This window comes from Centrocercus urophasianus, unplaced genomic scaffold, assembly GCF_019232065.1.
Source record: "Centrocercus urophasianus isolate 14NV4802_14NV808 unplaced genomic scaffold, USGS_Curo_1.0 seq_25, whole genome shotgun sequence".
Classification (NCBI taxonomy): domain Eukaryota; kingdom Metazoa; phylum Chordata; class Aves; order Galliformes; family Phasianidae; genus Centrocercus; species Centrocercus urophasianus.
The window spans coordinates 10,562,789-10,573,055 of NW_024884811.1; the positions used below are offsets into that span (position 1 = coordinate 10,562,789).

The following is a 10,267-nucleotide window of genomic DNA, read 5'->3' on the forward strand; positions in this document are numbered from 1 at the left end:
GTCCTGGCGCGGGGCTGCCCGCGAGACGGGCGATGTCGGCCGCGCCGTGTCGGCCCCTGGGGCGCTGCCGGCGATGGGGGAAGCAAGCGGCGTCTGCGGGGCCAGGCTGTGCTCGCTGTGCAAAGACTCGCGTCTTTGCTGATTCAGGGGGGTATTTTTGGTCCTCTCAGTGCTACCAGCAGAGACAGAGTGGGAGATGTGATGTGCACACTTTGAAGTTATGAACATAATTAAGAAAGATGCTCTGAAGATAGTGCCTCCTAGATTATCTTTTGGCCCACCATATCAAAGGTGGATGGTCATGGTATGGTGGTGTGGGAGAGATTGGACCTCTGCTGTCGTAGTTCAGCTGGAGGTGTGAGGTCATCATCCCTGGAGGTTTTCAAGAATTGTGTGAACATGGCACTGAGGGACGTAGTGTTCATGATGGCGATGGCTTGACAGTTGGACTTGTTGATCTTAGAGGTCTTTTCTGTTCTTAACGATTCTGTGATTCTTTGATTCTGATGTATTTTGTTGCCATATGACAGATGACAGCAGTCTGACAGAATGGCGTCTGACATGCAAGTATATATGAACCAGAAAAACATGAAATGAAGGGGTGGAAGTTGATGGAGACCAAGCAGTGAATGGGAGCACAGTGAGGTGGTGGGTGTGCATTTCAGCCATGGCAACAGTGACAGTTGGTCACCTCTGCTGGTGCAGATTACTGCAAGTATTCATTGCTGGTGAACACGAATAAGTGATGGTGGTGAGTATTACAAAATATTGTTTTATAACTGAGAATTTCCTCTTAGGAAATAGTGTTATTATGTTCTTTGCATCCATTGTAGTTTTCATGGAAATAAATAGCAGGCCTTAATTTCAGAGCAACCAACAAAGATAGGAATATGTTGTGATTTTGTAACATCTCCTTATTGATAAAATGAACCTCCATATTCTGAATGCCACCTATTGCACTGTACAGACTTTAGTACTCCCAGGTTCTCTCTCTTGAATCCCTCAGTGATTTTTCCTAGGCCTGTGAGGTACCTACACTAGCAGGAACTCAGGCACAAGCACTGTTTCACAAAGGTGTCAGTGCTCCACCTGGTCAGTCCAGATGTATGCAGTTCCCCAAAGTCTGTATTTCATTCATAGAATCATAGAATCATAGAATAGAATGGCCTCAGTTGAAAAGGACCTCAAAGATCATCTGGGTTCAACCCCCTGCTATGTGCAGGGTCACCAACCACCAGACCAGGCTGCCCAGAGCCACATCCAGCCTGGCCTTGAATGCTTCCAGGGATGGGGCATCCACAACCTCCTTGGGCAACCTGTTCCAGTGTGTCATCACCCTCTGTGTGAAAAACTTCCTCCTAATATCTAACCTAAACCTCCCCTGTCTCAGTTTAAGACCATTCCCCCTTGTCCTATCATTATCCACCCTCATAAACAGCCGTTATCCCTCCAGTTATACTCTTCCTTCAAGTACTAGAAGGCCACAATGAGACCTACCCAGATCCTTCTCCAAGCTAAACAGGCCCAGTTCCCTCAACCTTTCTTCATAGGAGAGGTTCTCCAGGCCACTGAGCCCTCCTCTGGACCCGCTCTAAGAGCTCCATGTCCTTGTAGTGGGGGCCCCAGGCCTGGATGCAGTACTGCAGAAGGGGAGAGTGTTCACAGGGTGTTGTGAGAAGGAAGGTTTATGCCATCAGTCCTTGAGTTTTCCAGTATAGGATATGACACAGATGTGGTAAGAATGTTTCCCAGTGGGTCATCTCTGTGCAACCATTTGAAAGAAAGCAAGTGGTCTACACACTGGCTGTGTACCTCTTCCTACCCTTTGTGTTTCTCCTGAGGGCAGAGTTGTTTTCACAGGCCTTGGTGGCCGCTCTTGACCCTCCACCATCACCTGGTCAGACACTGAGTTCTAACATTTCTCTTATTTTGAAGTCTATGTCAGTTCTCAATGATTGTTGTGTCAGATGACGTGGGCAATTCATAATGATGCTACTGACTCACTGCTTGCTTTCAATACTGTACTTAATGTTGTCTGGCACCTGGGTTTTGCTTTTGCTTGCTGTTTTCTTCTGGCCTTCATTTTCCCCATTTGACTGCACATATTGTCACAGTGCTTTCGTTTACCACTGCTTAGTGTATTTCGCATGCATCACACGACTCCAGCCAAGATGTTACCCAACATTCCTTCCCGCCTGGCTGTGGAAGTCTGCCTTAATTTTACCCCATTCTGATACTGATCAGAGAACTGCAGCTGATGTTCCACAAGAGCTGGTCATTGTGATCTTACTGCTGCACACTCAGAACCTGCTGTCAGTGTCAGGATTTTCATCTTCTGAACACAGAAAATTCATAGTATGCAGGAGGCCCACTGTGCTATCCTCAGCCTGTGGCCAGCTCAGAGTGAGAACTGAACACAGTAAGAGGAGGTATGGATCAGTTTAATCTCTGTCTCAGATTTCATCCCTGGTTTTGACTGCAAATCAAGAGAAGTTGTCAGGGTTTTATATTCCTTCAAAGTCACTCCTAAAACTGATCATAGTTTGGTCTGGGCAAACTTTGCATTCAGAGGAATCCTGACAGGTTGAATACAGGAAAATAGTTCCTGATCTGCCTATTCTATACCATTGTTTTGTATGTGTTTTACTGCATCTTATTGTATTTCTCTCCTGAACTTTATTTTAATCTTAATTTTCAATTCTCTTAGCTGTTATTGTTGTTTTCTCTGATTTTTTTTACATTTTTCTATGTAATTCGATCAATACTGGAAATAATGCTGACCTACTAGATGGATGGTTTTAAATTTGCCTTCACTGAACAGCCTGGAGTGACAGAGAGATACCTTTCCCTGCCACAAACCTAGCTGAGGAATTGGATTTTGCTGCCCCAAGTGGAGAGGAGCTGTGCTTTCAGTATCGAGAAGTCTGTCTCTGTCCCAGGAAGGGAAGGGGGAAGGAAAGGGGTGGGAAGGAGTCGAACTGTATTTCGGTATGCCCAGTTGTGGAGAGCTGTCCTGCATTCTCTTATATCCACCCACTGCTTTTTTCTTAATAATTTCTGGCTCATTGTTTGTAACTTAAATGAACACAAGTGAAGGTATCAACTTCAGAAAGTGCCAGAACTGACACAGTTGGGTTTTGAAGGCATAACATCTGCAAAGCTAATAAAAATAATATTTTTTACATGTTATTCACTACAGTATTTCAGCTCTCTGATATTAACCAAAACTAAGTTACATGAAATTCTCATGGCTTTTCAGGCTCTAAACAAACAATAAGGCAAAAATATGAAAAGAAAAACTATTTCCCTAATGAATAAAACCACGAGGAGAACTTAAAATGATAACTAGCATGAAATTACATTTTCTATTTGTCTTCCATCAGTGAGCCAGCTCTGGCAGCAGTTGTGTGTACAGGCACACTGCTGTGGGTTTAAAAATCAATGTTTAAAAAAACAAAACAAAACAACAGCAACAAAACATCGTTTTCCGGAAAACTAACCTGCAAAATTAGAAACCACCCATGATAAATATTTTTGAAAGTTTGAAAATGCCAGCTTCTGAGGACCTCAGTAACCACCTGTACTGCTAAGTAAAAAAGCTGGATTTATTGAGCTTTCTTTCTTCTTCAGAGTACCAGAGGGAAGGGATTCTAAGTCAGAATCATACATACTGTTTTATAGCATTTTATCTGCCTGAAACATGTACCTGAATGCTTTGCTTGATAGGGAATTTCTACCATCTTCAATCTGAAATAAATTTTCAGAGTCAAAGTGAATGTCATTATGTTGCTCTGATCCAACTGAGATCAGAACCCATAACTCAGTAAAGAGGACTGCATGCTCTATGGGGGGGTGAAAAAGAAAATATGCAGTTTCTAAGTGTGGGTTAATCTGTTGTTTTCATTTGGAGTTGAGCATCTCAAGACTCCTGATAATCTGTGCTGAAAGAAGTGTATGAAACATTGTAATTCAATTTCTTCTCAGGTCAGAAGCTTATTATCAACAATTTGAGAACATGAAGGAGAAGGTAAGAATATTAAGCTATCCTTCTTTAAAAATGTGAGTAAAAATATGAGACCCTACAACCAAAAATAATGTGTGTATCAACCCAAATATATTTTTTCCTCAAAACTTTCAAATATTTCTTTCTTTCTTTTGTTGATTTTCCTCTGTGTTATCACTTCATTCCTTTAGGAAGGAAAACACAATGATTTTCCAGGAGCAAAGATGAAGCTCTGGTAGTATTTAGCCTTTTCACTTTTACCATTATGAGGATTCCTCCCTGGAAAAACTATGTGTCTGGTTATTGTGTAATGCCTAGTAGGAAGCACAGGATAGTGCTTTGTGGTAGGAAATGGATACAAATAGGCCAAATATCATTTCTGAGAGCAAACTGAGTCAAATGCCTACAGAGTGAGTTTTTATTGTTCCTATTTATGTTTCATCTTTAGATGATTTTAGATGATGTCATTTACATGGATATGCAAGGCTCTTGACATGGTCCCCACCACATTCTTATCTCCAAATTGCAGACGTGGATTTGATGGATGGACCACCTGGTGGTGATCAATGGTTCTGTGACCAGGTGGAGGCCAGTAATGAGTGATGTCCTCCAGGGGTCTGTCTTGGGACAGTGCTTTGTAACATCTGTATCAATGACATCGATGTAGGAATCGAGTGCACCTTCAGCAAGTTTGCTGATGTCACCAAGCTGAGTGGTGCGGTTGACACAGCGGAAGGAAGGGATGCCATGCAGAGGGCCGCAGCAGACTTGAAAGGTGGGCCGTGTGAACCTAATGAGGTTCGACATGGCAAAGTGCAGAGTTTTGCACTTGGGCCAGAGGAATCCCAGGCATCCATGCAGACTGGAAGGAGCAGTCCTTGAGAGCAGCCCTGCAGAGAAGAATCTGGGGTCCTGATGGATGAAAAACTTAACATGAATGAGCTGTGTGCCCTTGCAGCTTGGAAAGCAAATGGTATCCTGGGCTCCATCAGAAGAGGGGTGGCCAGCAGGGACAGGGAGGTGATTGTCCCCATCTACTCTGCTCTTGTGAGGCCTCATCTGGAGTACTGCGTCCAAGTGTGTAGCCTTCAGTACAAGAAAGACAGGGAGCTGTTGGAGAGGGTCCAGAGGAGGGCCACCAAGATGATCAGGGGACTGGAGCACCTCCCCTGTGAAGGCAGGCTGAGGGAGCTGGGCTTGTTCAGCCTGGAGAAAAGAAGGCTGTGGGGTGACCTCATTGCAGCCTTTCAATACCTAAAGGGAGCCTACAGACAGGAGGGGAGTCAACTCTCTACAAGGATAAATAATGGCAGGACAAGGGGAGATGGTTTTAAGTTGGAGGAAGAAAGATTTAGGCTGGATATCAAAGAGAAGTTCTTTACCGAGAGTGTGGTAAGGAACGGGCTGGCTGCCCAGAAAGCCTGTGGATGCCCCATCCTTGGAGGTGTTCAGGGCCAGGTTGGATGCAGCCCTGGGCAGCCTGATCTGGTATTAAATATGGAGGTTGATGGCTCTGCCTGCAGCATGGAGGATGGGGCTTAGTAATCCTTGAAATTCCTTCCAACCTAAGCCATTCTATGATTCTGTGATTCTATGATTTTGCTTCGCCAGCGGTACTATCTTGTCATAACTAGAAATGACTTCAGTTTTTGTAATTGTAGAGATGCATAGTAAATTTCACTTAAAAAATGTATATGAAATGGTTTTCTTCCATTTTCTACTTCATCTGTAACTGCAACATCTAGTTGGAAGCAGGCAGACTTCTCAGATCAGCTGTTGCCAAACAGAACTGCCACTAGAGGGCACGAAATGATTTTAAACATAAGTCATTGGTCTAAGAGAAATGAAGATGCTTTATACCATGCTATAGAATTTAGGAAAAATATATGGTGGAATTTAGGAGAAAATAAAACAGTGTTTTCAAACAGTAACATAAATTCATCAGAAATTGCATAACTTCTCTTTTTTCTTTTCTTTTTTTCTTAAGCTAGGTTGTGTAAAATCAGAAATAATTGATTAGAAAATTGAGGGTTTTTTTGCAGTATATGTTAGTTGTCTCAGCCTCTGTCTGCTTAAAAGATGACTTCTATGGGGAAATTCTTAGTCCTGCATTTGATTTTGCTTGGAATGCGTGTCTTTGCTCTCTGTTTGCAGGGATAACATTTTACCAAAATGTAAATATGCTTTCAAGATAAATCCACTATGTATGAGTCTTTCCATGTGTCATGGTTTTTTGATTTTTGGTTCTTGGTATTCCACATCATAACATCACATGGGAAGCTGGGAGTTTAACTGTTAATGCTCAAGTCCAGGGTACCTGCCCAGAAGAGAAGAAGAACTACATTCCCCAGGGGACTTTGCAGTCACGGAGAGAAGATACAACTCCTGGCAAGGTCATCTGATGGGCTCTTGTTTGTCTGCTCTTCATCGTGGGCGCTGCTCCCGTCTCCCTGCTGCTCAACTGGACTGTGCATCTCGCCTCAGTGTTATGGTGAGGCCTTTCCACCTTTCAGACATTCTCATTATATTTGATTTATTAGCTTCAATTCTGATTATATTGTATTATGGTGTGTTATATCGCATTCCGATACTATGTTTAGTAAATTAGTTTGTTTCTCCTCAGTTTGCTGTTGTTTTTAATTATTTTGGGGTCCCCTTTCCCTTTTTCTGGAGGCGCGGATTTTGTGAAATGCCTCTGCCCCGCTGGTCATGGAACTGGGCTGAACCAGCCTGTAAAACGTTGACACCATGCTGTGGCATTGGGGGCTTTAGCCCAGACTGCACAAGTCTTTGAGGAGTAATGTCTGATTTAGTATATAGCAATCCATTATGTGACAAAGATTGTATAAATAAACAAGACTCTGAGCCATGAAATGGGTAACAGCCAAGGAAAGCCAGGTAAAGCCAGCATTATGTTTCTGTGTCATAAATATGACATGGAAATAGAATAACTTCAGCAGTAGAACTATTGTAAACAATGATTTAAGTGTAGCATAGCAAAAATGAAGAATTGAGCATTCATTCAAGGCAAAGGACAAAGGACTTCCTCATAGGGTTCTGCACTTCTGCTAACCCTGGGCACTCCCAACAGGCATTTAACTTGGGAAAATAAGTGCCATGAGTTCTGGAAATCTGTGAGATTTGGGTCCGTTGAACTGAAGTTGCTCTGGTGCTGTGTAGGAATGTGGCTGGCAGAGGCCAGCATGAGAAAGTAGAGCTAGAGTCACCAGCAGCTCTTCAGTTGTACCTCTCCATTGATAAAGATAGATGAGTTTAAATTTAACCTTACATGTTTGTGGATTTTCCCTGGCCACTGTGGAATCTTGAGAATGATTTCTCTGTCTCAGCCTGAAACCAAAGGAAGTTCTCACTAACTTAGGCAACAAGCAGTTGGCATCAAGCAGAGGTATTTTCCATTCCCTTAGCACTTGCTTTTAGTGTGAGACAGCATATTCTGCTAGCAGGAAGCACTGACATTAAATTTAAGTGATACTGATGTCACATTTCAAAGGAATTTCACCTTGTCTTTCTTACTGAGTGTCTCATTCCAAATTATAGGAGGGAGAGGAGGTTCTTTGATATCTGTATACCTGGTGTGAGATTAAGAAACAACGGTTCAAATGTTGGTCCAACTAGTTTATTACAAATCTTAATCAGGGAAATGGGGAAGGGGAGAAGGGTGATAGAAAAGATAGGAAATAAAAGCAAGGAGTCTTTGTAGGAAGCAAGAAGGAGATAGTCACCACCATGGATGCAGTGTGGTTCGTAGTTCAGTCATCGATCCTCAGTAGTGGTGGGTCGTTGGGTGTTGTTGTTCCTTGTCGTTCCGTTGATGACGACAATTTTCAATGGTAGTACCAATTTATAAGTTCAGAGTGGTTGAGTCAGCTCTATTTGGAAATGACAGCTCAAATACGAAGTGGTTGAGTCAGCTCTCCTTGAAGAGGCAGCTTCTTGCTCTGGGATCTCAGCAGAAACTCCTTTTTTTCTCATCTTCCAGGCCTTGTCAGCAGATAAGAGGGAGCAGGGATGCCCACCTGCATCCTGTTTTTCACAGGACACGATGGTATTATTCCCCAGTTTTCCCATACCACCCTAGAGCTATTTAGTCACAGGCCAGATCTTCCACCAGTAAACAGTCTTGAGCACTCTCTTCTGGAGGCAAACAACTCTGGAGGAAGGGGCTTCCAAATGTCCACAAAGCGATGTTGATTGTCACACGGTAGCATCCATCACTTGCCTCCTCAATAAATCAGTTATAGGTCTTATCACAAGAAATACCTCAGAAAACAAGCTTTGAGCCAAAAAAACAGAAGGATTCTCACACTGAGGACATGCAGTATGCAGAAAGACTGGGATAGATGAGATAGATGTTCTTATTGTCTGTGTTAGCTCGAGACATATGGATTTCTTAGAAGCTCAGTGGCTAAAAACAACAAAAAGTTACTATTAGACAATGTTTTAGCTTCTGGGTTCTCAGAGAGGGCTTTTTCTTTAATGGTCTTCTGGCAAATATAAAGGCCTCCACAGGATGAGATCAGAGAATCACGGAATCATGGAACGGTTTGGATTAGAAGGGACCTTTAAGATCATCTTGTTTCAACCCTCCTGAAGGAAGGAACATCTCTCCCTTGACCTGATTGGTCAAAGCCCCATCCAACCTGACTGCCCAGCAGCTCCAGGGAAGGGGCACCCACAGTCTCTCTGGGCAACATGTTCCTGTGTCTCTCTACCCTCCCAGTAAATAATTTATTTCTGATATCTAGTCTAAATCTACCTCTTCCAGTTTAAAATCATTTCCCCTCATTTTTTATCTCTATATGACCTTATAAAAGTCCCTCCCTACCTTTCCTGTAGGCTCCCTTCAGGTACTGGAAGGCTGCTATAAGGACCCTCCAAAGCCTGCTCTTCTCCAGGCTGAACAATCTCTCAGTCTGTCCTCATGAGGGTGACATTCCAACCTTATGAACATCTTTGCAGCCCTCCTCTGGGCCTGCTCCAACATGTCTTTCTTGCGTAGGGGCTCCAATCTGGGGATCTACTGGACATAGTACTTCAGGTGGGGTCCCATGAGAGCAGAGTACGGGGACAGAATCACCTCCCTCAACCTTCTGGTCCTATCTTGCTGCAATCCAAGATACGGCCTTCTGGGTTGCAAACACATACTGCCAGCTCATACTAAGATTTCATCAACTGACACTCCCCAAATCCTTCTTAGAGCTGCTCTCAAGACATTCACCACCCATCCTGCATTTGTGCTTGGGATTGCCCCAGTCCAGGTGCAGGATCTTGCACCTGGCATTGCTGAACTTCGTGAGGTTGGCATGGGCTCATCTTTCAAACCTGTCCAGGTCTTGCTGGATGGCATCCTTTCCCGCTAGCGTGTCAACTGCATCACTCAGTTTGGTGTCATCTGCAAACTTACTGAGGATGCACTCGATCCCACTGATCCATGTTGCTTGCAAATATGTTAAACAGCACTGGTCCCAGCACTGATTCCTGAGGAATATTATTCATCACTGACCTCAACGTGGACATTGAGCTGTTAACTGCTACTCTCTGAGTGCCACCATCTAGCCAATTCCTTATCCAGTGTGTGGTCCATCCAGCAGATCCATTTTTCTCCAGTTTGGCGACAGGGATGTCATGTGGGACAGTGCCAAACACTTTGCATAAGCCCAGGTAGGTGACATCAGCTGCTCTTCCTTTATCCACTGATTCTGTAACTGATTCTCTAAAAGGCCACCAAGTTTGTCAGACTTGACTTGCCCTTGGTGAAGCCATGTTGGTTACCACCAATCACCTCATCTTTATTTTCCATGTGCCTTAATCCCCCTCAAGGGGATCTGCTTCATGATCCTGCTAGGCACAGAGGTGAGACTGGTCTGCAGTTTCCTGCATCTTCTTTTTTTCCCTTCTTGAAAATGGGGGTTATGTTTCCTCTTTTCCAATCAGTGGGAACTTCATCAGACTGCCATGACCTTTCAAATATGATGGATAGTGGTTAACTTGCCAGTTCCATCAGAGCCTGTGGATGGCTGTCATTGTCCCATGGATTTGTGCGCATTCAGATTCTTTAGATGGTCTTGAACCTGTGGATAGTTATTAACTTTGCTTTCTGCAGATTAGGTGGTACAACTCAACCCCTTGCTGATAAAGACTGAGGCGAAGAAGTTACTGAGCACCTCAGCTTTCTCTGTATCCATCCTGACCAGATATCAAGTTTCCTTCCAGAGGAGACCCACATATTCCCTGACCTTCCTT

General features: G+C 43.7%; 1 long non-coding RNA gene across 1 annotated transcript; it reads left to right on the top strand.

Annotated features, from left to right (window-relative positions):
• Positions 1-657: 657 nt before the first annotated feature.
• Positions 658-4,672, top strand: LOC122164095. Its single transcript, XR_006170126.1, has 3 exons — positions 658-751; positions 3,985-4,027; positions 4,452-4,672. It is a non-coding gene; the product is annotated as an uncharacterized LOC122164095 (long non-coding RNA).
• The last annotated feature ends 5,595 nt before the right edge of the window (positions 4,673-10,267 follow it).